We start from the raw sequence: 26186 nt of genomic DNA on the forward strand, positions 1-26186 counted from the left end.
AAGAGCAATGATAAAAATCAAATAGATCAGAAATAATTTCACCTAACAAGTAATACTGAAAACGAACACAACTTATCAAAGGCAATGCTGTAGCGTTGCATATAGTAAAGGCCATACGGCACAAATGTTTTATTATTTATCATTTTTTTTTCCAGAGGCACTTCTTACGGAAGGGGTCGTCGTAGAAACTTCAAAGGGGGCTCATTCGATTGGAAATCGAGAGTTCTAGTGCCCTTTTTAATAGTCGAACATGATTGGAGGGGAACTACCCCCCCCCCCACTCACGCCCATCATTTCCCCAAACACATCCAATCAAAATTTTGAGATAGCCGTTTTGTTCAGCGTAGTTGATTTCAAGATAGAAAATATATTTTTGAGGGGGGCACTCCCCCACAACCCTCAGGGCAAGGGTTTTAAGTTATGCCCTGGGGCCATATAAGGTTTTTATACAAGGCGTTATCGTAGAAACTTCAAAACAGGCTCATTCGATTGGAAAGTCAAAGGGCTTGTGCCCTTTTTAATAGTCGAAAGTCGTTGGATGGCAACTAGCCTCCCCCCCCCCCCCCACAAGCCCATCATTTCCAGAAACACATCCAATCAAAATTTTGAGGTAACCATTTTGTTCAGCGTAGTGGATTTCCAGATAGAAAATATGTTTTTGAGGAGGAAACTCCCCCACAACCCTCAGGGCAACGGTTTCAAGTTATATCCTGGAGGCATATAAGGTTTTATAGAAGGTGTTGTCGTAGAAACTTCAAAAAAGGCTCATTCGATTGGAAATCGAGAGTTCTAGTACCCTTTTTAATAGTCGAAAGTGATTGAAGGGGCACTAGCCCCCCCCCCCGACGCCCATCATTCCCCCAAACATTTCCAATCAACATTTTGAGATAGCCTTTTTGTTCAGCGTAGTTGATTTCCAGATAGAAAATATATTTTTGAAGAGAACACTTCCCCACAACCCTCAGGGCAAGGGTTTTAAGTTATGCCCCGGGGGCATATAAGGTTTGTATAGAAGGCGTTGTCGTAGAAACTTCAAAACAGGCTCATTCGATTTCAAATTCAAAGGGCTAGTGCCCTTTATAAAATTCGAAAGTCATTGGAGGGCAACTAGCCCCCCCCCCCACACTCCCATCATTCCCCCAAACACATCCAATCAAAATTTTGAGATAACTATTTTGTTCAGCATAGTTTATTTCCAGATAGAAAATATGTTTTTGAGAAGGACACTCCCCCAAAACCCTCAGGGCAAGGGTTTTAAGTTAGGCCCTGGGGGCATATAAGGTTTTATAGAGGGCATTGTCGTAGAAACTTCAAAAAAGGCTCATTCGATTGGAAATCGAGAGTTCTAGTGCCCTTTTAATAGTCGAAAGTGAATGGAGGGCAACTAGCCTCCCCCCGACGCCCATCATTCCCCAGAACATTTCCAATCAAAATTTTGAGATAGCCATTTTGTTCAGCGTAGTTGATTTCCAGATAGAAAACACATTTTTGAGGAAGACACTTCCCCACAACCCTCAGGGCAAGGGTTTTAAGTTATGCCCTGGGGGCATATAAGGTTTTTATACAAGGCGTTGTCGTAGAAACTTCAAAACAGGCTCATTCGATTGGAAAGTCAAAGGGCTCGTGCCCTTTTTAATAATCGACAGTGGTTGGATGGCAACTAGCCCCTCCCCCCCCCACACGCCCATCATTTCCAGAAACACATCCAATCAAAATTTTGAGATAACCATTTTGTTCAGCGTAGTGGATTTCCAGATAGAAAATATGTTTTTGAGGAGGAAACTCCCCCACAACCCTCAGGGCAACGGTTTCAAGTTATATCCTGGAGGCATATAAGGTTTTATAGAAGGTGTTGTCGTAGAAACTTCAAAAAAGGCTCATTCGATTGGAAATCGAGAGTTCTAGTACCCTTTTTAATAGTCGAAAGTGATTGAAGGGTAACTAGCCCCCCCCCCGACGCCCATCATTTCCCCAAACACTTCCAATCAAAATTTTAAGATAGCCATTTTGTTTAGCGTAGTTGATATCCATACACAAAATATTTTTTTGAGGAGGACACTCCCCCACAACCCTCTGGGCAAGGGTTTTAAGTTATGCCCTGGGGGCATATAAGGTTTTTATAGAAGGCGTTGTAGTAGAAACTTCAAAACAGGCTCATTCGATTTCAAATTCAAAGGGCTAGTGCCCTTTTTAAAATTCGAAAGTCATTAGAGGGCAACTAGCCCCCCCCCCACACTCCCATCATTCCCCCAAACACATCCAATCAAAATTTTGAGATAACTATTTTGTTCAGCGTAGTTTATTTCCAGATAGAAAATATGTTTTTGAGGAGGACACTCCCCCACAACCCTCAGGGCAAGGGTTTTAAGTTAGGTCCTGGGGGCATATAAGGTTCTATAGAGGGCATTGTCGTAGAAACTTCAAAAAAGGCTCATTCGATTGGAAATCGAGAGTTCTAGTGCCCTTTTAATAGACGAAAGTGAATGGAGGGCAACTAGCCTCCCCCCGACGACGATCATTCCCCAGAACATTTAGAATCAAAATTTTGAGATAGCCATTTTGTTCCGCGTAGTTGATTTCCAGATAGAAAACACATTTTTGAGGAAGACACTCCCCCACAACCCTCAGGGCAAGGGTTTCAAGTTATGCCCTGGGGCCATATAAGGTTTTTAAACAAGGCGTTATCGTAGAAACTTCAAAACAGGCTCATTCGATTGGAAAGTCAAAGGGCTAGTGCCCTTTTTAATAATCGAAAGTCGTTGGATCGTAACTAGCCCCCCCCCCCCCACACGCCCATCATTTCCAGAAACACATCCAATCAAAATTTTGAGCTAACCATTTTGTTCAGCGTAGTTGATTTCCAGATAGAAAATATGTTTTTGAGGAGGAAACTCCCCCACAACCCTCAGGGCAACAGTTTCAAGTTATATCCTGGAGGCATATAAGGTTTTATAGAAGGTGTTGTCGTAGAAACTTCAAAAAAGGCTCATTCGATTGAAAATTGAGAGTTCTAGTACCCTTTTTAATGGTCGAAAGTGATTGAAGGGCAACTAGCCCCCCCCCCGACGCCCATCATTCCCCCAAACATATCCAATCAAAATTTTAAGATAGCCTTTTTGTTCAGCGTAGTTGATTTCCAGATAGAAAATATATTTATGAGGAGGACACTTCCCCACAACCCTCAGGGCAAGGGTTTTAAGTTATGCCCCGGGGGCATATAAGGTTTTTATAGAAGGCGTTGTAGTAGAAACTTCAAAACAGGCTCATTCGATTTCAAATTCAAAGGGCTAGTGCCCTTTTTAAAATTCGAAAGTCATTGGAGGGCACCTGGCCCCCCCCCCCCACACGCCCATCATTCCCCCAAACACATCCTATCAAAATTTTGAGAAAACCATTTTGTTCAGCGTAGTTTATTTCCAGATAGAAAATATGTTTTTGAGGAGGACACTCCCCCAAAACCCTCAGGGCAAGGGTTTTAAGTTAGGTCCTGGGGGCATATAAGGTTTTATAGAAGGCCTTGTCGTAGAAACTTCAAAAAAGGCACATTCGATTGGAAATCGAGAGTTCTAGAGCCCTTTTAATAAACGAAAGTAATTGGAGGGAAATTAGTCTCCCCCCGACGCCCATCATTCTCCAGAACACTTCCAATCATAATTTTGAGATAGCCATTTTGTTCAGCGTAGTTGATTTCCAGATAGAAAATACATTTTTGAGGAGGACACTCCCCCAAAACCCTCAGGGCAAGGGTTTTAAGTTAGGTCCTGGGGGCATATAAGGTTCTATAGAGGGCATTGTCGTAGAAACTTCAAAAAAGGCTCATTCGATTGGAAATAGAGAGTTCTAGTGCCCTTTTAATAATCGAAAGTAATTGGAGGGAAATTATCCTCCCCCTGACGCCGATCATTCCCCAGAACATTTCGAATCAAAATTTTGAGATAGCCATTTTGTTTAGCGTAGTTGATTTCCAGATAGAAAATATATTTTTGAGGAAGACACTTCCCCACAACCCTCAGGGCAAGGGTTTTAAGTTATGCCCTGGGGCCATATAAGGTTTTTATAAAAGGCGTTATCGTAGAAACTTCAAAACAGGCTCATTCGATTGGAAAGTCAAAGGGCTAGTGCCCTTTTTAATAATCGAAAGTCGTTGGATGGCAACTAGCCCCTCCCCCCCACACGCCCATCATTTCCAGAAACACATCCAATCAAAATTTTGAGATAACCATTTTGTTCAGCGTAGTTGATTTCCAGATAGAAAATATGTTTTTTAGGAGGAAACTCCCCCACAACCCTCAGGGCAACAGTTTCAAGTTACATCCTGGAGGCATATAAGGTTTTATAGAAGGTGTTGTCGTAGAAACTTCAAAAAAGGCTCATTCGATTGAAAATTGAGAGTTCTAGTACCCTTTTTAATGGTCGAAAGTGATTGAAGGGCAACTAGCCCCCCCCCCCCCGACGCCCATCATTCCCCCAAACATATCCAATCAAAATTTTAAGATAGCCTTTTTGTTCAGCGTAGTTGATTTCCAGATAGAAAATATATTTTTGAGGAGGACACTTCCCCACAACCCTCAGGGCAAGGGTTTTAAGTTATGCCCCGGGGGCATATAAGGTTTTTATAGAAGGCGTTGTAGTAGAAACTTCAAAACAGGCTCATTCGATTTCAAATTCAAAGGGCTAGTGCCCTTTTTAAAATTCGAAAGTCATTGGAGGGCAACTAGCCCCCCCCCCACACGCCCATCATTCCCCCAAACACATCCAATCAAAAATTTGAGATAGCCATTTTGTTCAGCGTAGTTGATTTCCAGATAGAAAATATGTTTTTGAGGAGGACACTCCCCCACAACCCTCAGGGCAAGGGTTTTAAGTTAGGTCCTGGGGGCATATAAGGTTTTATAGAGGGCATTGTCGTAGAAACTTCAAAAAAGGCACATTCGATTGGAAATAAAGAGTTCTAGTGCCCTTTTAATAGTCGAAAGTGAATGGAGGGCAACTAGCCTCCCCCCGACGCCCATCATTCCCCAGAACATTTCGAATCATAATTTTGAGATAGCCATTTTGTTCAGCGTAGTTGATTTCCAGATAGAAAATACATTTTTGAGGAGGACACTCCCCCAAAACCCTCAGGGCAAGGGTTTTAAGTTAGGTCCTGGGGGCATATAAGGTTTTATAGAGGGCATTGTCGTAGAAACTTCAAAAAAGGCTCATTCGATTGGAAATCGAGAGTTCTAGTGCCCTTTTAATAGTCGAAAGTGAATGGAGGGCAACTAGCCTCCCCCCGACGCCGATCAGTCCCCAGAACATTTAGAATCAAAATTTTGAGATAGCCATTTTGTTCAGCGTAGTTGATTTCCAGATAGAAAACACATTTTTGAGGAAGACACTTCCCCACAACCCTCAGGGCAAGGGTTTTAAGTTATGCCCTGGGGCCATATAAGGTTTTTATACAAGGCGTTATCGTAGAAACTTCAAAACAGGCTCATTCGATTGGAAAGTCAAAGGGCTAGTGCCCTTTTTAATAATCGAAAGTCGTTGGATGGCAACTAGCCCCTCCCCCCCCACACGCCCATCATTTCCAGAAACACATCCAATCAAAATTTTGAGGTAGCCATTTTGTTCAGCGTAGTGGATTTCCAGATAGAAAATATGTTTTTGAGGAGGAAACTCCCCCACAACCCTCAGGGCAACGGTTTCAAGTTATATCCTGGAGGCATATAAGGTTTTATAGAAGGTGTTGTCGTAGAAACTTCAAAAAAGGCTCATTCGATTGAAAATTGAGAGTTCTAGTACCCTTTTTAATGGTCAAAAGTGATTGAAGGGCAACTAGCCCCCTCCCCGACGCCCATCATTCCCCCAAACATATCCAATCAAAATTTTAAGATAGCCTTTTTGTTCAGCGTAGTTGATATCCAGATAGAAAATATATTTTTGAGGAGGACACTTCCCCACAACCCTCAGGGCAAGGGTTTTAAGTTATGCCCCGGGGGCATATAAGGTTTTTATAGAAGGCGTTGTAGTAGAAACTTCAAAACAGGCTCATTCGATTTCAAATTCAAAGGGCTAGTGCCCTTTTTAAAATTCGAAAGTCATTGGAGGGCAACTAGCCCCCCCCCCCACACGCCCATCATTCCCCCAAACACATCCCATCAAAATTTTGAGATAACCATTTTGTTCAGCGTAGTTTATTTCCAGATAGAAAATATGTTTTTGAGGAGGACACTCCCCCACAACCCTCAGGGCAAGGGTTTTAAGTTAGGTCCTGGGGGCATATAAGGTTTTATAGAGGGCATTGTCGTAGAAACTTCAAAAAAGGCTCATTCGATTGGAAATCGAGAGTTCTAGTGCCCTTTTAATAGTCGAAAGTAAATGGAGGGCAACTAGCCTCCCCCCGACGCCCATCATTCTCCAGAACATTTCCAATCATAATTTTGAGATAGCCATTTTGTTCAGCGTAGTTGATTTCCGGATAGAAAATATATTTTTGAGGAGGACACTTCCCCACAACCCTCAGGGCCAGGGTTTTAAGTTATGCCCCGGGGGTAAATAAGGTTTTTTATAGAAGGCGTCGTCGTAGAAACTTCAAAACAGGCTCATTCGATTGGAAATTCAAAGTGCTAGTGCCCTTTTATTAGTCGAAAGTGAATGGAGGGCAACTAGCCCCCCCCCCACGCCCATCATTTCCCCAAACACATCCAATCAATGTTTTGAGATAGTCATTTTGTTCAGCGTAGTTGATTTCCAGATAGAAAATATATTTTGAGGAGGACACTCACACAATCCTTAGGGCAAGGGTTTTAAATTATGCCCTGGGGGCATCTAAGGTTTTTATAGAAGTCGTTGTCGTAGAATCTTCAAAAAAGACTCATTCGAAGTAATAGTGCCCTTTTTAATAGTCGAAAGTGATTGGAGGGCAACTAGCCCCCCCATGCCTATCATTCCCCCTGACAAATCCAATTAAAATTTTGAGATAGCCATTCTGTTCAGCGTAGTTCATTTCCAGATAGAAAATATGTTTTTGAGGAGGACAATCCCCCACAACCCTCAGAGCAAGGGTTTTAAGTTATGCCCTGGGGGTATATAAGGTTTTTACAGAAGACGTTGTCGTAGAAGCTACAAAAAAGCCTCATTCGATTTGAAATTCAAAGGGCTAGTGCCATTTTTAATAGTCGAAAGTGATTGGAGGGCAACTATCCCTCCCCCCACGCCCATCATTCCCCATAACAAATTCACTCAAAATTATGATATAGATATTCTATTCAACATAGTTTATTTTCAGATAGAAAATATGTTTTTTAGGAGGTCACTCCCCCACAATCCTCAACGCAAGGGTTTTAGGTTATACCCAGGGGGCATATAAGGTTCTTATAGAAGGCTGTGTAGTAGAAACTTAAAATAAGGCCCATTCGATTGGAAATTCAAAAGGCTAGTGCCTTTTTTAATAGTCGAAAGTGATTGGAGGGCAACTAGCCCCCCCCCCCCTCCATGCCCATCATATCCCCAAACACATCCAATCAAAATTTTGAGATAGCCATTTTGTTCAGAGTAGTTTATTTTCAGATAGAAAATATGTTTTTGAGCATGAAACTCCCCCACAACCCTCGGGGCAACGGTTTTAAGTTATACCCTGGGGGCATATAAGGTTTTTATAGAAGGCGTTGTCGTAGAATCTTCAAAAAAGGCTCATTGGATTGGCAATTCATAGGGATAGTGCCCTTTTTAATAGTTGAAAGTGATTGGAGGGCAACTAGCCCTCCCCCCCACGCCCATCACTCCCCCAAACACATCCAATCAAAATTTTGAGATAGCCATTTTGTTTAGCGTAGTTGATTTCCAGATAGAAAATATGTTTTTGAGGAGGACAATCCCCCACAACCCTCAGGGCAAGGGTTTTAAGTTCTGCCCTGGGTAAATATAAGTTTTTATAGAAGGCCTTGTCGTAGAAACTTCAAAAAAGGCTCATTCGATTGGAAATCGAGAGTTCTAGTGCCCTTTTAATAGTCGAAAGTGATTGGAGGGCAACTAACCCCCCCCCGACGCCCATCATTCCCCAGAACATTTCGAATCAAAATTTTGAGATAGCCATTTTGTTTAGCGTAGTTGATTTCCAGATAGAAAATACATTTTTGAGGAGGACACTTCCCCACAACCCTCTGGGCAAGGGTTTTAAGTTATGCCCCGGGGGTAAATAAGGTTTTTTATAGAAGGCGTCGTCGTAGAAACTTCAAAACAGGCTCATTCGATTGGAAATTCAAAGGGCTAGTGCCCTTTTATTAGTCGAAAGTGAATGGAGGGCAACTAGCCCCCCCCCACGCCCATCATTTCCCCAAACACATCCAATCAATGTTTTGAGATAGTCATTTTGTTCAGCGTAGTTGATTTCCAGATAGAAAATATATTTTGAGGAGGACACTCACACAATCCTCAGGGCAAGGGTTTTAAATTATGCCCTGGGGGCATATAAGGTTTTTATAGAAGTCGTTGTCGTAGAATCTTCAAAAAAGACTCATTCGATTGGAAATTCAAAGTAATAGTGCCCTTTTTAATAGTCGAAAGTGATTGGAGGGCAACTAGCCCCCCCATGCCTATCATTCCCCCTAACACATCCAATTAAAATTTTGAGATAGCCATTCTGTTCAGCGTAGTTCATTTCCAGATAGAAAATATGTTTTGAGGAGGACAATCCCTCACAACCCTCAGAGCAAGGGTTTTATGTTCTGCCCTGGGGGTATATAAGGTTTTTACAGAAGACGTTGTCGTAGAAACTTCAAAAAAGCCTCATTCGATTAGAAATTCAAAGGGCTAGTGCCCTTTTTAATAGTCGAAAGTGATTGGAGGGCAACTATCCCTCCCCCACGCCCATCATTCCCCTTAACACATTCAATCAAAATTTTGAGATAGATATTTTATTCAACGTAGTTGATTTTCAGATAGAAAATATGTTTTTGAGGAGGACACTCCCCAACAATCCTCAACGCAAGGGTTTTAAGTTATACCCTGGGGGCATATAAGGTTCTTATAGAAGGCGGTGTCGTAGAAACTTAAAAAAAGGCTCATTCAATCGGAAATTCAAAAGGCTAGTGCCTTTTTTAATAGTCGAAAGTGATTGGATGGTAACTAGCCCCCCCCCTCCATGCCCATCATTTCCCCAAACACATCCAATCAAAATTTTGAGATAGCCATTTTGTTCAGAGTAGTTTAATTTAAGATATAAAATATGTTTTTGAGCATTAAACTCCCCCACAACCCACAGGGCAACGGGTTTAAGTTATGCCCTGGGGGCACATATGGTTTTTATAGAAGGCTTTGTCGTAGAATCTTCAAAAAAGGCTCATTGGATTGGTAATTCATAGGGATAGTGCCCTTTTTAATAGTTAAAAGTGATTGGAGGGCAACTAGCCCCCCCCCACGCCCCTCACTCCCCCAAACACATCCAATCAAAATTTTGAGATAGCCATTTTGTTTAGCGTAGTTGATTTCCAGATAGAAAATATGTTTTTGAGGAGGACAATCCCCCACAACCCTCAGGGCAAGGGTTTTAAGTTCTGCCCTGGGTAAATATAAGTTTTTATAGAAGGCCTTGTCGTAGAAACTTCAAAAAAGGCTCATTCGATTGGAAATCGAGAGTTCTAGTGCCCTTTTTAATATTCGAAAGTGATTGGAGGGCAACTAGCCCCCCTTACGCCCATCATTCCCCCAAAACATTTCCAATCAACATTTTGAGATAGCCATTTTGTTCAGCGTAGTTGATTTCCAGATAGAAAATATATTTTTGAGGAGGACACTTCCCCAAAACCCTCAGGGCAAGGGTTGTAAGTTATGCCCTGGGGGCATATAAGGTTTTTATAGAAGGCGTTATAGTAGAAACTTCAAAAGATGATCATTTGATTGGAAACAGAGAGTTCTAGTGCCCTTTTTAATAGTCGAAAGTCATTGGAGGGCAACTAGCCCCCCCCCTCCACGCCCATCATTTCCCCAAACACATCCAATAAAAATTTTTAGATAACCATTTTGTTCAGCGTAGTTGATTTCCAGATAAAAATATGTTTTTGAGGAGGAAACTCCCCCACAACCCTCAGGGCAAGGGTTTTAAGTTGCGCCCTGGGGGCATATAAGGTTTTTATAGAAGGCGTTGTCGTAGAAACTTCAAAAAAGGCTCATTCGATTGGAAATACAAAGTGATAGTGCCTTTTTTAATAGTCGAAAGTCATAGGAGAGAAACTAGCCCTGCCCCCCACTACGCCCATCACTCACTCAAACACATCCACTAAAAATTTTGAGATAGCTAGTTTGTTTAGCGTAGTTGATTTCCAGATAGAAAATATGTTTTTGAGGAGGACAATCCCCCACAACCCTCAGGGCAAGGGTTTTAAGTTATGCCCTGGGGGCATATAAGATTTTTATAGAAGGCCTTGTCGTAGAATCTTCAAAAAAGGCTCATTCGATTGGAAATCGAGAGTTCTAGTGCCCTTTTAATAGTCGAAAGTGATTGGAGGGAAATTAGTCTCTCCCCGACGCCCATCATTCCCCCAAACATTTCCAATCAAAATTTTGAGATAGCCATTTTGTTCAGCGTAGTTGATTTTCAGATACAAAATATATTTTGGAGGAGGACTCTCCCCTACAACCCCCAGGGCAAGGGTTTTAAGTTATGCCCCGGGGGCATATAAGGTTTTTATAGAAGGCATTGTCGTAGAAACTTCAAGACAGGCTCTTTCCATTGGAAATTCAACAGACTAGTGCCTTTTTTAATAAGTCGAAAGTGATTGGACGGCAACTAGCCCCCCCCCCTCCACGCCGCGAAATGCCCCCACACACACCCAATCAATCATTTGAGCTAGCCATTTTGTTCAGCGTAGTATATTTTCACATAGAAAATACATTTTTGAGGAGGACACTCCCCCACAACCCTCATGGCAAGGGTTTTAAATTATGCCCTGGGGGCATATAAGGTTTTTATAGAAGTCGTTGTCTTGGAATCTTCAAAAAAGACTCATTCGATTGGAAATTCAAAGGAATAGTGCCCTTTTTAATAGTCGAAAGTGATTGGAGGGCAACTAGCCCCCCCATGCCTATCATTCCCCCTAACACAACCAATTAAAATTTTGAGATAGCCATTGTGTTCAGCGTAGTTCATTTCCAGATAGAAAATATGTTTTTGAGGAGGACAATCCCCCACAACCCTCAGAGCAAGGGTTTTAAGTTATGCCCTAGGGGCATATAAGGTTTTTACAGAAGACGTTGTCGTAGAAACTTCAAAAAAGGCTCATTCGATTAGAAATTCAAAGGACTAGTGCCCTTTTTAATAGTCGAAAGTGATTTGAGGGCAACTATCCCTCCCCCCACGCCCAACATTCCCCGGAACAAAACCACTCAAAATTTTGAGATAGATATTTTATTCAACGTAGTTGATTTTCAGATAGAAAATATGTTTTTGAGGAGGACACTCCCCCACAACCCTCAACGCAAGGGTTTTAAGTTATACCCTGGGGGCATATAAGGTTTTTATAGAAGGCGGTGTCGTAGAATCTTAAAATAAGGCCCATTCGATTTTAAATTCAAAAGGCTAGTGCCTTTTTTAATAGTCGAAAGTGATTGGAGGGCAACTAGCCCCCCCCCCCTCCACGCCCATCATTTCCCCAAACACATCCAATCAAAATTTTGAGATAGCCATTTTGTTCGGCGTAGTTGATTTCCAGATAGAAAATATATTTTTGAGGAGGACTCTTCCCCACAACCCTCTGGGCCAGGGTTTTAAGTTATGCCCCGGGGGCATATAAGGTTTTTATAGAAGGCATTGTCTTAGAAACTTCAAAAAAGGCTTTTTCGATTGTAAATCCAAAAGACTTGTGCCTTTTTTATTATTCGACAGTGAGGGGAGGGCACCTAGCCCCCCCCCCCTCCACGCCCATCAATGCCCCCAACACATCCCAGCAAAATTTTGTGATAGCCATTTTGTTCAGCGTAGTTTATTTTCAGATAGAAAATATGTCTTTGAGGAGGACACTCCCCCAAAACCCTCAGGGCAAGGGTTTTAAGTTTAAATTATGCCCTGGGGGCATATAAGGTTCTTATAGAATGCGTTGTCGTAAAATCTTCAAAAAAGGCTTATTCGATTGGAAATTCACAGGACCAGTGCCCTTTGTAATAGTCTAAAGTGATTGGAGGGCACCTAGACACCCCCCCACATGCCCATCATTCCCCCAAACACATCCAATCAAAATTTTGAGATAGCCATTTTGTTCAGCGTAGTTTATTTTCAGATAGAAAAATTTGTTTTTGAGGAGGACACTCCCCCACAATCCCCAGGGCAAGGGTTTAAAATTATGCCCCGGGGGCATATAAGGTTCTTATAGAAGTCGTTTTTATTGAAGGCATTGTCGTAGAAACTTCAAAACAGGCTCTTTCGATTGGAAATTCAAAAGACTAGTGCCTTTTCAATAGTCGAAAGTGATTGGAGGGCAACTCGCCCCCCCCCCTCCACGCCGCTACTTTCCCCAAACCCACCCAATCCACCATTTGGGCTAGCCATTGTGTTCAGCGTAGTTTATTTTCAGATAGAAAATACGTTTTTGAGGAGGACACTCCCCCACAACCCTCATAGCAAGGGTTTCAATTTATGCCCTGGGGGCATATAAGGTTTTTACAGAAGACGTTGTTAAAGGAATAGCCTTTTTAATAGTCGAAAGTGATTGGAGGGCAACTAGCCCCCCAACGTGGTAGTAGAAACTAAAAAAAAGTCTCATTAGATTTGAAATTTAAAGTGATAGTGCCATTTTTAATAGTCGAAAGTTATTTGAGGGCAACTATCCCTCCCCCCACGCCCCAAATTCCCCGAAACAAAATCACACAAAAATATGATATAGATATTCTATTAAACATAGTTGATTTTCAGATAGAAAATATGTTTTTGAGGAGGACACTCCCCCACAACCCTCTGGGCAAGGGTTTTAAGTTATGCCCCGGGGGCATATAAGGTTTTTATAGAAGGCATTGTCGTAGAAACTTCAAGACAGGCTCTTTCGATTGGAAATTCAAAAGTCTAGTGCCTTTCTTAATAGTCGAAAGTGATTGGACGGCAACTAGCCCCCCCCCCCTCCACGCCCATCATTTCCCCCAACACACCCAATCAAAATTTTGAGATAGACATTTTGTTCCGCGTAGTTTATTTTCAGATAGAAAAATATATTAGTGAGGAGGACACTCCCCCACAATCCTCAGGGAAAGGGTTTTAAATTATGCCCTGGGGGCATATAAGGTTCTTATAGAAGTCGTTTTTATTGTAGTCGTTGTCGTATAATCTTCAAAAAAGACTCATTAGATTTGAAAGTAAAAGTAATAGAGCCCTTTTTAATAGTCGAAAGTGATTGGAGGGCAACTATCCCCCCCATGCCCATCATTCCCCCTCACACAGCCCATTAAAATTTTGAGATAGCCATTCTGTTCAGCGTAGTTCATTTCCAGATAGAAAATATTTTTTTGAGGAGGACAATCCCCCACAGCCCTCATAGGAAGGGTTTTAATTTATGCTCTTGGGGCATATAAGGTTTTTGCAGAAGACGTTGTCGTAGAAGCTAAAAAAAAGGCTCATTCGATTAGAAATTCAAAGGGCTAGTGCCATTTTTAATAGTCGAAAGTGATTGGAGGGCACCTCTCACACCCCCCACGCCCCACAATACCCTAAACAAAACCAAACAAAATTTTGATAGAGATATTTTATTCATCATAGTTGATTTTAAGATAGAAAATATTTTTTTTAGGAGGACACTCCCCCACAACCCTCACCTTAAGGGTTTTAGGTTATACCCGGGGGGCATATAAGGTTTTTATAGAAGGCAGTGTCGTAGAAACTTAAAATAAGGCCCATTCGATTGGAAATTCAAAAGGCTAGTACCTTTCTTAATAGTCGAAATTGATTGGTCTGTACCTAGCCCCCCCCCTCCACGCCCATCATTCCCCCAAACACATCCAATCGAAAGTTTGAGATAGCCATTTTGTTCGGCGTAGTTGATTTACATATAGAAAATATTTTTTTGAGGAAGACACTTCCCCACAACCCTCTGGGCCAGGGTTTTAAGTTATGCCCCGGGGGCATATAAGGTTTTTATAGAAGGCTTTTTCGTAGAAACTTCAAAACAGGCTTTTTCGATTGTAAATTCAAAAGAATAGTGCCTTTTTTAATATTTGAACGTGAGTGGAGGGCACCTCGCCCCCCCCCTCCACGCCCCGCATTTCCCCAAACACATCCAATCAAAATTTTGAGATAGCCATTTTGTTCAGCGTAGTTTATTTTCAGATAGAAAATATTTCTTTGAGGAGGACACTCCCCCAAAACCCTCAGGGCAAGGGTTTTAAGTTTAACTAATGCCCTGGGGGCATATAAGGTTCTTAGAGAATTCGTTGTCGTAAAATCTTCAAAAAAGGCTTATTCGCTTGGAAATTCACAGGAATAGTGCCCTTTTTAATAGTCGAAATGATTGGAGGGCACCAAGACACCCCCCCCCATGCCCATCATTCCCCCAAACACATCCAATCAAAATTCTCAGATAGGCATTTTGTTCAGCGTAGTTCATTTCCTGATAGAAAATATATTTTTGAGGAGGACAATCCCCCACAACCCTCAGGGCAAGGGTTTTAAGTTATATGCTGGGGGCATATAAGGTTTTTACAGAAGGCGTTGTCGTAAAAACTTCAAAAAAGGCTCATTCGATTAGAAATTCAAAGGGCTAGTGCCGTTTTTAATAGTCGAAAGTGATTGGAGGGCAACTATCCCCTCCCCCCTCCCCCTCATTCCCCCTAAAACATCCAATCAAAATTTTTAGATAACCATTTTATTAAACGTAGTAGATTTTCAGATAGAAAATATGTTTTTGAGGAGGACACTCCCCAACAACCCTCAACGCAAGGGTTTTAAGTTATACCCTGGGGGCATATAAGGTTTTGATAGGAGGTGGTGTCGTAGAAACTTCAAAAAAGGCTCATTAGACTGGAAATTCAAAGGGATAGTGCCTTTTTTAATAGTCAAAAGTGATTTGAGGGCAACTAACCCCCCTCTCGCGCCCACCTTTTCCCCAAAGACATCCAATCAAAATTTTGAGACAGCCATTTTATTAAACGTAGTTTTAAGTTCTGGAAATTTGGTCTTTGAGGATGACAACTCCCCTACAACCCTCAGGGCAAGGGTTGTAAGTTATGCCCTGGGGGCATATAAGGTTTTGTATAGACAACATTGTCGTATAAACTTCAGAGGGAGCTCATTTGATTGGAAATTGAAAGTTCTAGTTCACTTTTTAAGCTTCAAAAGATATTGGAGGGTAACCAGCTCCCCCACTAAACCCTATTTTCCCAAATGCATCCAATAAAAATTTTAAGATAGCTATTTTGTTAAAAATAGTTCAAAGATCATATGAAAAAAATTCCGGTGCTGACACAGCCCACCAGGGCCCGGGAGCAGGCGTTGTAAGTTATGTACTGGGGTATATATGGGTCTTATGGGAGGGATGCTCGTATAATCTTCAGAGAGGGCTCCTTTGATTGGATATTTAAAGTTCGAGCTCACTTTTTAATATTCAAAAGAGATCCAAGGGAAGATATCCCCCCCTCACGCCTTCTTTTTCAAAACCAATTTGATGAAAATTTTGAGATAGACATCTTGTTGAAAAAAATAGTTCAAAGGTCAGATAAGAAAAACTCCGGTGTCAATACAACCCTTCAGGGCACAGGGGATGGCGTTATAAGTTATGCCCTAAGAGCATGTATGGTTCTTATGAAAGGGATGCTCGTATAAACTTCATAGAGGGCTCATTTGATTGGAAATCGAAAGTTCTATTTCACTTTTTAAGAGTCAAGAGAGTTAAACTAGTCCCTTCCCCACGCTCTTTTCCCCAAACCCGTCCACTACAAATTTTGAGATAGCCACGGTTTTTGAAATTTTTCAAAAATTAGATAACAAAAACGCCCCAAAGAGCCCTGGGGATAGGCGTTGTAAGTGTTGTCCTGGGGGCGTATATGGTTTTTATGAAAGGGATGTTCGTATAAACTTCAGAGGGGGCTCATTTGATTGGAAATTGAAAGTTCTAGTTCAATCTTCAAGAGTCAAAAGATATCCGAGGGCAACTGGCCCCCCACACCCTTTTTCCCCAAGCCCATCCGATAAAATTTTTATAATAGCCATTTCATTAAAAATTGTTCAAAGGTCAGATAAGAAAAATTCCTGTGTCGACGGAACCCGCAGGGCCCGGAGACAGGCGTTATGAGTAATGCTCTAGGGGCATATACAGTTTTTATGGAAGGGATGCTCGTATAAACTTCGGAGACGGCTCATTTGATTTGAAATTGAAAGTTCTTGTTCACTTTTTAAGAGTAAAAAAAGATCGGAGGGCAACTAGCCCCCCCCCCTTCTCCACGCCCTAAATGCATCAGATAAAAATTTTGAGAGAGATATATTGTTAAAACTAGTTCAAAGTTCTGATAACCAAAAACTCCGGTGTCGACACAGCCCCCCAGGGCCCGGGAGTAGGCGTTGTAAGTTATGCCCTCGGGGCATATATGGTTGTTATGGAAGGGATGCTTGTATAAAATTCCTAGAGGGCTCATGTGATTGGAAATTGGTAGTTGTAATTCACTTTTTAAGAGTCAAAAGTGATTGGAGAGCAACTAGCCTCCCCCCACACTCCATTTATTTTGTTTCCCAGAGGCACTTCATATAGAAGGGGTGGTCGTATAAACTTCAAAGGGGACTCATTAGATTTGAAATATAGAGTTCTAGTGCCTTTTTAAGAGTCAATAGTGATCAGAGGGCAACTCCCCCCCCTCCCAAGCCCTTTTTACCCAAATACATCTGATAAAAATTTGAGGTAGCTATTTTGTTAAAAATAGTTAAAAGATAATATAACAAAAACTCCTTTGCGTATGGTCATTTCGTTAAAAATAGTTCAAAGATTAGATAAGAAAAAATCCTGTGTAGACATCCCCCCTCAGGGCCGGGGCAGGCGTTGTAAGTATTGCTCTGGGGGCATATATGGTTCTTATGGAAGGTATGTTCGTATAAATTTCTGAGATGGTTCATTTGAATGGAAATTAAAAGTTGTAGTTCATTTTCTCAGATTGAAAAAGATCAGAGGGCAACTAGCCCCTCCCGCCCTCCACGTCTTTGGGTGTATCAGATGGATAAACCCATCCGATAAAAACTTGAGTTGACCATTTTGTTAAAAATAGTTCAACCATTAGGCATTAAAACTCCAGGGTCGACACAACCCCCAGGGCCCAGGGATAGGCTTTGTAAGTTATACTCTGGGGATTTAATGGTTCTTATAGAAGTGATACTCGTATAAACTTCAGGGAGGGCTCATTTGATTGAAAATAGAAAGTTCTAGTTCACTTTTAAATAGTCAAAAGAGACCGAAGCTTAATTTATTCCTCCCACGCCCTTTTTCCCCAAACCCATCCGATAAAAATATTGAGATAGCAATTTTGTTAAAAATAGTTCAAACATCAGATGATAAAAACTACGAGGTTGACATAAACCCATTTTTTCAGTTTGATATTGTTACTTTGATATCAGTTTTGTTACTTTGATGAATATTTGATTTATTTTTTTTTAAGTTTGATTTTGAAATAAGGAATTAAAAACTTAAAATTTTTTTAAATAAAAAACTAAAAAAACTTAATTAAAAAGAACCTTAATAAAAATAATTCTTTAAAATAAAATTAGAGACAATTTTAAAATCATGATCCGCATATAAAACTAAATGTTAATATTCAAACTAAAAACGACCAGAAATTACTATTAAAGAATAAATGAAACCCAAAACGATCAGACATTAAATAAACAATCATAGCAAAAACATACAACAAGTAATAACATAAATGAATAAATAGATCTAAAAGCGAGTAATGCTTAGATTGAATATGAATATCAAGCTTAAAAAAAAAAATTCCTATTGAAGTATCAATGAAACTAAAAACGAACAGAAATTAAATAAGCAATCAATGCAAACAAACGTACAATAGATATTAATGTAAATTAATAAATAAATCTTAAAACGAGTGAAACTTAAATTTTATGACAAATATTTTCTTTTGTACTTTACATTGAAAGTAAATATTAAAATTATAGTAACATTTTGAACTGATGAGCTTTCAGCAATTAATATCATTGTGCATCAAATATTCAGTTTAATTTATTAGCTTGTTTTAAAGTTGTTAAAGACGAATATAGTTTTCCTACAAACAAGTGTTTGGATACTGCCTCCTTTCCTAACTGTATAGTCGAAAGTGATTGGAGGGCAACTAGCCCCCCCCTCCACGCCCATCTTTCCCCCAAACATTTCCAATCAAAATTTTGAGATAGCCATTTTGTTCAGCGTAGTTGATTTCCAGACACAAAATATATTTTTGAGGAGGACACTTCCCCACAACCCTCTGGGCAAGGGTTTTAAGTTATGCCCCGGGGGCATATAAGGTTTTTATAGAAGGCATTGTCGTAGAAACTTCAAGACAGGCTCTTTCGATTGGAAATTCAAAAGACTAGTGCCTTTCTCAATAGTCGAAAGTGATTGGACGGTACCTAGCCCCCCTCCCTCCACGCCCATCATTTCCCCCAACACATCCAATCAAAATTTTGAGATAGACATTTTGTTCCGCGTAGTTTATTTTCACATAGAAAAATTTGTTTTTGAGGAGGACACGCCCCCACAAACCCCAGGGCAAGGGTTTCAATTTATGCCCCGGGGGCATATAAGGTTCTTAAAGAAGTCGTTTTTATTGAAGTCGTTGTCGTATAAACTTCAAAACAGGCTCTTTAGATTTGAAAGTAAAAGGACTAGTGCCCTTTTCAATAGTCGAAAGTGATTGGAGGGCACCTAGCCCCCCCATGCCTAGCATTCCCCCGCCCACATCCCATTAAACGTATGCGATATACATGTTGTTCAGCGTAGTTTATTTTCAGAGATAAAATACTTTTTTGAGGAGGACACTCCCCCACAACCGTCAGAGCAAGGGTTTTAAGTTCTGCTCTAGGGGTATATAAGGTTTTTATAGAAGACGTTGTCGTAGAAACTACAAAAAAGGCTCATTCGATTAGAAATTCAAAGGACTAGTGCTTTTTTAATAGTCGAAAGTGATTGGAGGGCAACTATCCCTCCCCCCACGCCCATCATTCCCCTTAACACATCCAATCAAAATTATGAGATAGATATTTTATTCAACGTAGTTGATTTTCAGATAGTAAATATGTTTTTGAGGAGGACACTCCACCACAACTAATAAGTTTTTCAAAGAAAAGTAAAGGCCATCTTAAATTTAAGCTCAGCAGATACAAATACCTTTTAAAATTCAAACTAAAAACGACCAGAAATTACTATTATAGAATAAATGAAACCCAAAACGATCAGACATGAAATAAACAATCATAGCAAAAACATACAACAAGTAATAACATAAATGAATAAATAGATCTTAAAGCGAGTAATGCTTAGATTGAATATTAATATCAAGCTTAAAAAAAAAATTCCTATTGAAGTATCAATGAAACTAAAAAATGAAAATCAAGTATCAAGTATCAAGCTTAAAAAAAAATCCTATTGAAGTATAAATGAAACTAAAAAAGAACAGAAATTAAATAAACAATCAATGCAAACAAACATACAATAGATATTAATGTAAATTAATAAGTAAATCTTAAAACGAGTGAAACTTAAATTGAATATGCAAATCAGGCTTGAAACGAACAAAAATCACCACAAAAAAGAGTTTAGGTATGACCTCCTTCTCTCACTGTAAAAGTTTAAAACCTACTGCTTCATTGACACTTTACTGAAAACTAAACGCGTCTTGAACAGTCTTGGAAAGTATAAACAACATCAAATTGAATATTAGATGTATAATGATATAAATTTTTGAAAGATCCATCAGTTCACTAAATTATTTCACTGTAATTGTATTTTTAATTTCAATACTGTAAGAACTGGAAAAGAAAATATTTGTAATATAATCCGTTTTCAGTTAAGCGCCAATGACGCAGAAGGCTTTTGGTTTTTATTTACAGTTAGGAAAGGAGGCAGTATCCAAACACTTGTTTGTAGGAAAACTATATTCGTCTTTAACAACTTTAAAACAAGCTAATAAATTAAACTGAATATTTGATGCACAATGATATTAATTGCTGAAAGCTCATCAGTTCAAAATGTTACTATAATTTTAATATTTATTTTCAATGTAAAGTACAAAAGAAAATATTTGTCATAAAATTTAAGTTTCACTCGTTTTAAGATTTATTTATTAATTTACATTAATATCTATTGTACGTTTGTTTGCATTGATTGCTTATTTAATTTCTGTTCGTTTTTAGTTTCATTGATACTTCAATAGGAATTTTTTTTTTTTAAGCTTGATATTCATATTCAATCTAAGCATTACTCGCTTTAAGATCTATTTATTCATTTATATTATTACTTGTTGTATGTTTTTGCTATGATTGTTTATTTAATTTCTGTTCGTTTTGGCTTTCATTTATTCTTTAATAGTAATTTCTGGTCGTTTTTAGTTTGAATTTTAAAAGATATTTGTATCTGCTGAGCTTAAGTTTAAAATGGCCGTTACTTTTCTCTGTAAAAATATTTTTCGGAAAGTTTTTTTAATTAATTATGAATAAAAGATAGAGATCTAAAAGACAGGAATGAAAAAAATAATATGTCATTTGTACCGTATATGTCCTTGCTTTTCAGATTCGTTTCATATTTCTTTATTCTTAATTTTGGATCTTCATTACTTGAGACATTTTCCAATGCCCTTTGCTTTAGCTGCACGGATTGGTCTTGTCTCATTAGATGGTCCATGCTGTTCATTTTTAGCCATTGTAAATTTACTTTTTTTGGGTCTTCTCTTGGTTAAATCACATTTGATGGTTCACGTGGTTGGACAAAATTTTCTCTTGTTCCAAAGAATCATCATTTATAACAATAGTAAATTTTTGTTTCTTTGGGGGGTTTCTAGGCATATTGTATATACTTGAACTATTTATTACACCGTTCATAAAAGTAAACTCGGTTTTAGTCTGTAATAAGGATGGGATCCTATTCCCTTCAAGTTAAGTTTATTTGTGCAGTTGTTATTTACAATGAATTTTATTTCTTGTCTCGAGAGGAAATAACTTCGAAGTTTTTTGTCTTCGCTTAATAGAATTCTTTGGATTTTCTCAAGATGAGTGTCTCCAAGCAATTTGAAGTCATTTAGAAGACAAGCGACAATACGAATCAATATATACAAGCCTGCCACATAGCAGGGCCGGGGCCCAGCCTTGAGATTGGTTACATAGTTGCTTTTTTCTGAAAACTGGCATATTCATAATTCTGGCCACAAACTTTCTAAACAGGTCACAACTTAATGGGAGATTTTGTATTTTTCCCAGGGTGATTATATCAAGCGAAATTGAAAATCAGTAAATACAAGCCTGTTGCGTAGTCATACCAGGCTCCTGGTACTATATATATATATATATATATATATATATATATATATATATATATATATATATATATATATATATATATATATATATATATATATATATATATATATATATATATATATATATATATATATATATATATATATATATATATATATATATATATATATATATATATATATATATATATATATATATATTTCCGAGGGTGGTTGTACCGACTCTAAGGTGATACCAAGACATTAAGAAAAGGCTGTGGTTAGAAGACAAGCGAAAGTGAAAATCAATAAATACAAGCTTGCTGCGTAGTGTAGACCATGTCTGTTTCGTCATCAAAAGACCAACATAAGTTCTTGTGATCTCTGCAACAGCGTTTACGCAAGTTACAGCCAAGCTTACGGGTCGTGAGCAAGGAATTTTGCTAGTTTCTGCCAAGATGGATTCGTACAATCTGAACTTTCCTCAATTGCCTGTGATTACCCAACCTGCTGCGTGTGATACGCATACAACAATTTTGATCTCAGATTCCCCGCCTGAGCATGGTGACCCGCTAAAGTGAAAATCCGTAATAGACTCAATTTCTGGTCATCAGCTGGTGAACAGCGTGCGACCGAATGAAAAGCGGTGGACGGTGAATACTTAGAAATCTGCAGCTGAGGATTTTTGCAAATCAGCAAAGGAAGCTCTACCTGGTTCTAGTGGGAAAGTTTTATCTAAAAACTCTCTGGCGTTATTCGAGAAGTCCCGTCTGATTTTGACCTTGAAATGCTACGGAACCAGCTTGGGTCTAGTTGATTTAGAACAAGCAAAACGGTTAAGCTTGAATATGCAGACGCGATTTCCAAAGGATCACTTCTGCGTAACGGTGTGTAGATTGGGTATGAAAAACTTCGTGTTTATGAGTTCAGGCAATTGCCAAAGGGTTACTTCAAGTGTCGATCTCTTGGGTATTTGGAAAGTGCATGTACTAGAAGCTCTTTCTCCTAAGTGCGCTCGTTGTGATGGGCCGTATTTATCTACGAACAGCGATCATTGTACGGAATCTCCGACATGTGCCAATTGTGCAGGATCTCATCCTTCTTACAGTCTACGATGCCCTGTGATTAAGAAGATCACTGATAAGGTCTATTCTTAGAAATGAATCCGGACTTAAGTATAGTCTCATTTAATATCAATGGAACGACAGGCAAGGACTTTTTATTGATGATATGTATGCTAATTACGTCGTTGTTTGTCTCCAAGAACATTTACTGTCTGCCTTTAGCGAGAATTTTCTGAGACGATGCAGTGATCTTGTTGTTTTTGTGTGCCCAGCTAAAATTACGCGTGGCCGCCCTTCTGGTGGCTTAGCTTGTGTATTTAAGAAAAATGTTTCTTATGCGAGTCCTGTGCTTTTCCAATCAGATGACACTTTTCTTGATGTGCGTCTTGTTAATATTGTATTAATTAATGTGAATCTGTCATATAAAAATCCTTCTATTCGTTCACTTCGGAAGTTCTCTTGTGCTTGTAATGGACTTAAAACTTTAATGCAAAAGATATTGGATCATGGGGTCTATTTTGTTATTGCTGTGATTTTAAAACTGATCATGTTTCTGATAATGTAAGGAATGACTAGCTTCTTTATTCTCTCCTGGCTTATAAAATTGCTTGAAAGTCCCATAATTATACGTATATTCACCATTCATGTAGTAAATTAGACATTGATCAGGTTATTTGTTCTGCAGCTCTTGTCTGCTAACCAGTTACGGTTCATTTTGACCAGCAGGATTATGATCACCTTCCGCTGTCATTTTGTTTATCAAAGCCTAAGTTTGTTCGGGGAGTATATCTAAGAGTCATGGTATTCGTTCTAAATGGTTTTATAAGCCTGATTAGAAAAAAGCGAATTTTTCTGTTTATCTTAAAATATTGGCTTCACTTTTAAGTACGATTTATGTTCTGTATCAGCCAGCTACTGCAGTGTAGCCAGAATTTTATTTATGCTAAATATGAAATAGACTGATATTATCACTCTATCCTCTCCGCTATGAAAGAAGCTGAAAAAATTTCTGTCCCATTAAAGCGAATCCGAAAGAATACTCAAAAGCATCTTTGGTCACTTGACACTAACCTTAAGGCCTGTATAGATAAAGCTAAATTTTGGCTAAAAGTTTGGACAGAATGTGGTCAGCCTAGGTCTGGTAATGTTTTCTTATTAAACAGAATGTGGTTCAAGGTGTAAGGCAGGGAGGTCTTTTATCATCAAGCCTTTTCAAAATTTTTATTTCTACTGTTCTGGAAAAGATCACAGGCACTTATTGTTCTGGTTTTACTTATATTTCTTACATTGCTTATTCTGATGACATCCTGTTGATTAGTCGTACTAAATCTGCTCTTTCTGCGATGGTTTCTTTAGTTTCTCAGCCTTTCCTAAGTATTGGTCTATCCCTGAAGCATGACAAGTGTGAATTCTTAACTTATAATCTGTCTTCGTCTACTCCTCTGGTATGTAATGATTTTTTATGTACTTTCTGTCTCTTCCTTTCGGTGGCTTGGTATTACTGTTTCTAATTCTTTAGCTATTTCCGTAAACAAATTGTTGATGATGCAGTAAGAAAAATTCAGTTCAGTTATTCAAAAATTTTAGCAAACCGTGGAAAATATAACAGAAGAGCTCTTAAGCGCTTATTCTCAACTTTTTCTGATCATTCTGTACTTTATTTTTCGGGTGTTCATTCTGTTCCTAAGCTAAAGGATTTGAAAAAGATTAAAGTTATATACTTCAAATTTTGCAAATTTCTTCAATCTCTGCCGTCATGGAGTAGAAATCGGTATCTAGTTAAAAAATTCTATGTTACGGATGTAACTCATAAGCTCGGTGACCTACAAAAAAATCTTTCTGCAGATGCATTTTGTAAAATTGACTCTGACCATGGTCTTTTTCAGTTTTTTCTTAGTAGAAATTAATTGCTAGTGTTTTTTTTATGTTCTTTTTTTATTCTGTTTATACTCCGCTTGTACTACTTGTTCTAAGGTTGTTGTCGGTAATAAATAATTGAATTGAACACCGACATCAATCTTGAAGAGAATTATGAAACAGTCATCTTTAATTAACGTCGATCACTTTATTTCGGGATTTGCTGATCTCTATATATATATATATATATATATATATATATATATATATATATATATATATATATATATATATATATATATATATATATATATATATATATATATATATATATATATATATATATATATATATATATATATATATATATATATATATATATATATATATATATATATATATATATATATATATATATATATATATATATATATAATATACTACTACTACTACTATTAACAACAACTTACCGCAGCATCAAGCCGCCTGAGTCCAATACAGCTACGCACGCTCCTCCTCCATCCCAATCTATTCAAAGCCTCCCTTCTTACACCTCCCAGGAAGTTAACATTTCCTTTAAATCTTTCTTTATAATATCCTCCCGCCCCAGACGAGGACGAATTGCTTTCCGTTTAGCCCTAGACGGTTGGCCAAAAAAGAAGATCTTCGGCAATCTGTCATCCTTCATCTACACAACTTGCCCTAGCCACCTGAATCTTTCTTTAATTATAGCCTTAGAAAGCGGTATTGAACCACATTTTTCGTATAGCCTACTGTTTAAAATACATTCAGTCAGCCGGGTACACATAACGATCCGTAAGTAATTTCTCTGGAAAACATCTAGCAAACCTTCATCCACTTTTCGGAGCACCCATGCTTCACCACTATAGCTTCTAATATTCTAATTTTGGTTTGCAGCCTTATATTCTTATTCTTCCAAACTTTTTTTTAATTGCGAAATAACAACCTGAGCCTTGGCTATTCTACTTTTAACATATTCACTGCTCCCACCGTCGTTACTAATAATACTACCAAGGTAAGTGAAGCTGTCCACCGGATCAATCTTTCCGTTACCCAGCGTCATCTTTTCATCTTCACTTATTCCTAGCCTTAGTGAATTAGTTTTCTTAACATCAATTTTCAAACCTATTCTAGCACCCAGTACTCGCAAAACGTCTAAAAGTACATTTTTGCTCACTCTTTCATCTAGGATGCTTAAATCATCAACATGATCTAAGTCCAGGAGACTTTTTCCGCTCCATTTGATTCCGTGGTCTCCCATTGCCGTACCTGTGCACCTTAAGACAAAGTCCATTAAAATATCCATATAAAGGGGGAGAGAACACAACCCTGCATAACTCCTGGTTTAATACAAAACCAGCTAATAACCTCATTTCCTACCTCAACCGCAGCAGTTTTATTCTCTTACATAGTACTAACCGCTTTAATGTATTTGTCTGGTATACTATACAAGAATAAAACCTTTCCTAAAGCTGTTCTATCAACAGAACCGAACCCTTGCTCGTAATCTATAAAACTGAGGACCAAAGGTGTTCAACAACTCAGGCACTTCCCAATTATTAACCTAAGAGTGAAAATTTGGTCGACACATCCTCGAAATTTTCGAAAACCGCACTGTTCTTCTCTTAAAACTTTGTCTACAGCATCTCTCAGTCTAAAAAGTATGATATTACTAAGTAATTTGCTATCTACATAAACCAGACTAATACCTCGATAATTGCCACATTCACTCTTATTATCTTTCTTATACAGTGGTTTAATTAAGGTTTTCCTAAAATTGTTAGGTACTTCCGCTTTTTCAAA

General features: G+C 38.7%; 1 protein-coding gene across 1 annotated transcript in view; it reads right to left on the reverse strand.

Annotated features, from left to right (window-relative positions):
- Nucleotides 1-26186, reverse strand: part of LOC148953425 (sodium-independent sulfate anion transporter-like) — a 134230-nt gene that overhangs the window by 69755 nt on the left and 38289 nt on the right. The gene's annotated exons all lie outside the window — the stretch shown is intronic.

The sequence above is a fragment of the Artemia sp. Qi Xiang Cuo genome, chromosome 4 (assembly GCF_049724085.1).
Source record: "Artemia sp. Qi Xiang Cuo chromosome 4, ASM4972408v1, whole genome shotgun sequence".
NCBI lineage: Eukaryota > Metazoa > Arthropoda > Branchiopoda > Anostraca > Artemiidae > Artemia > Artemia sp. Qi Xiang Cuo.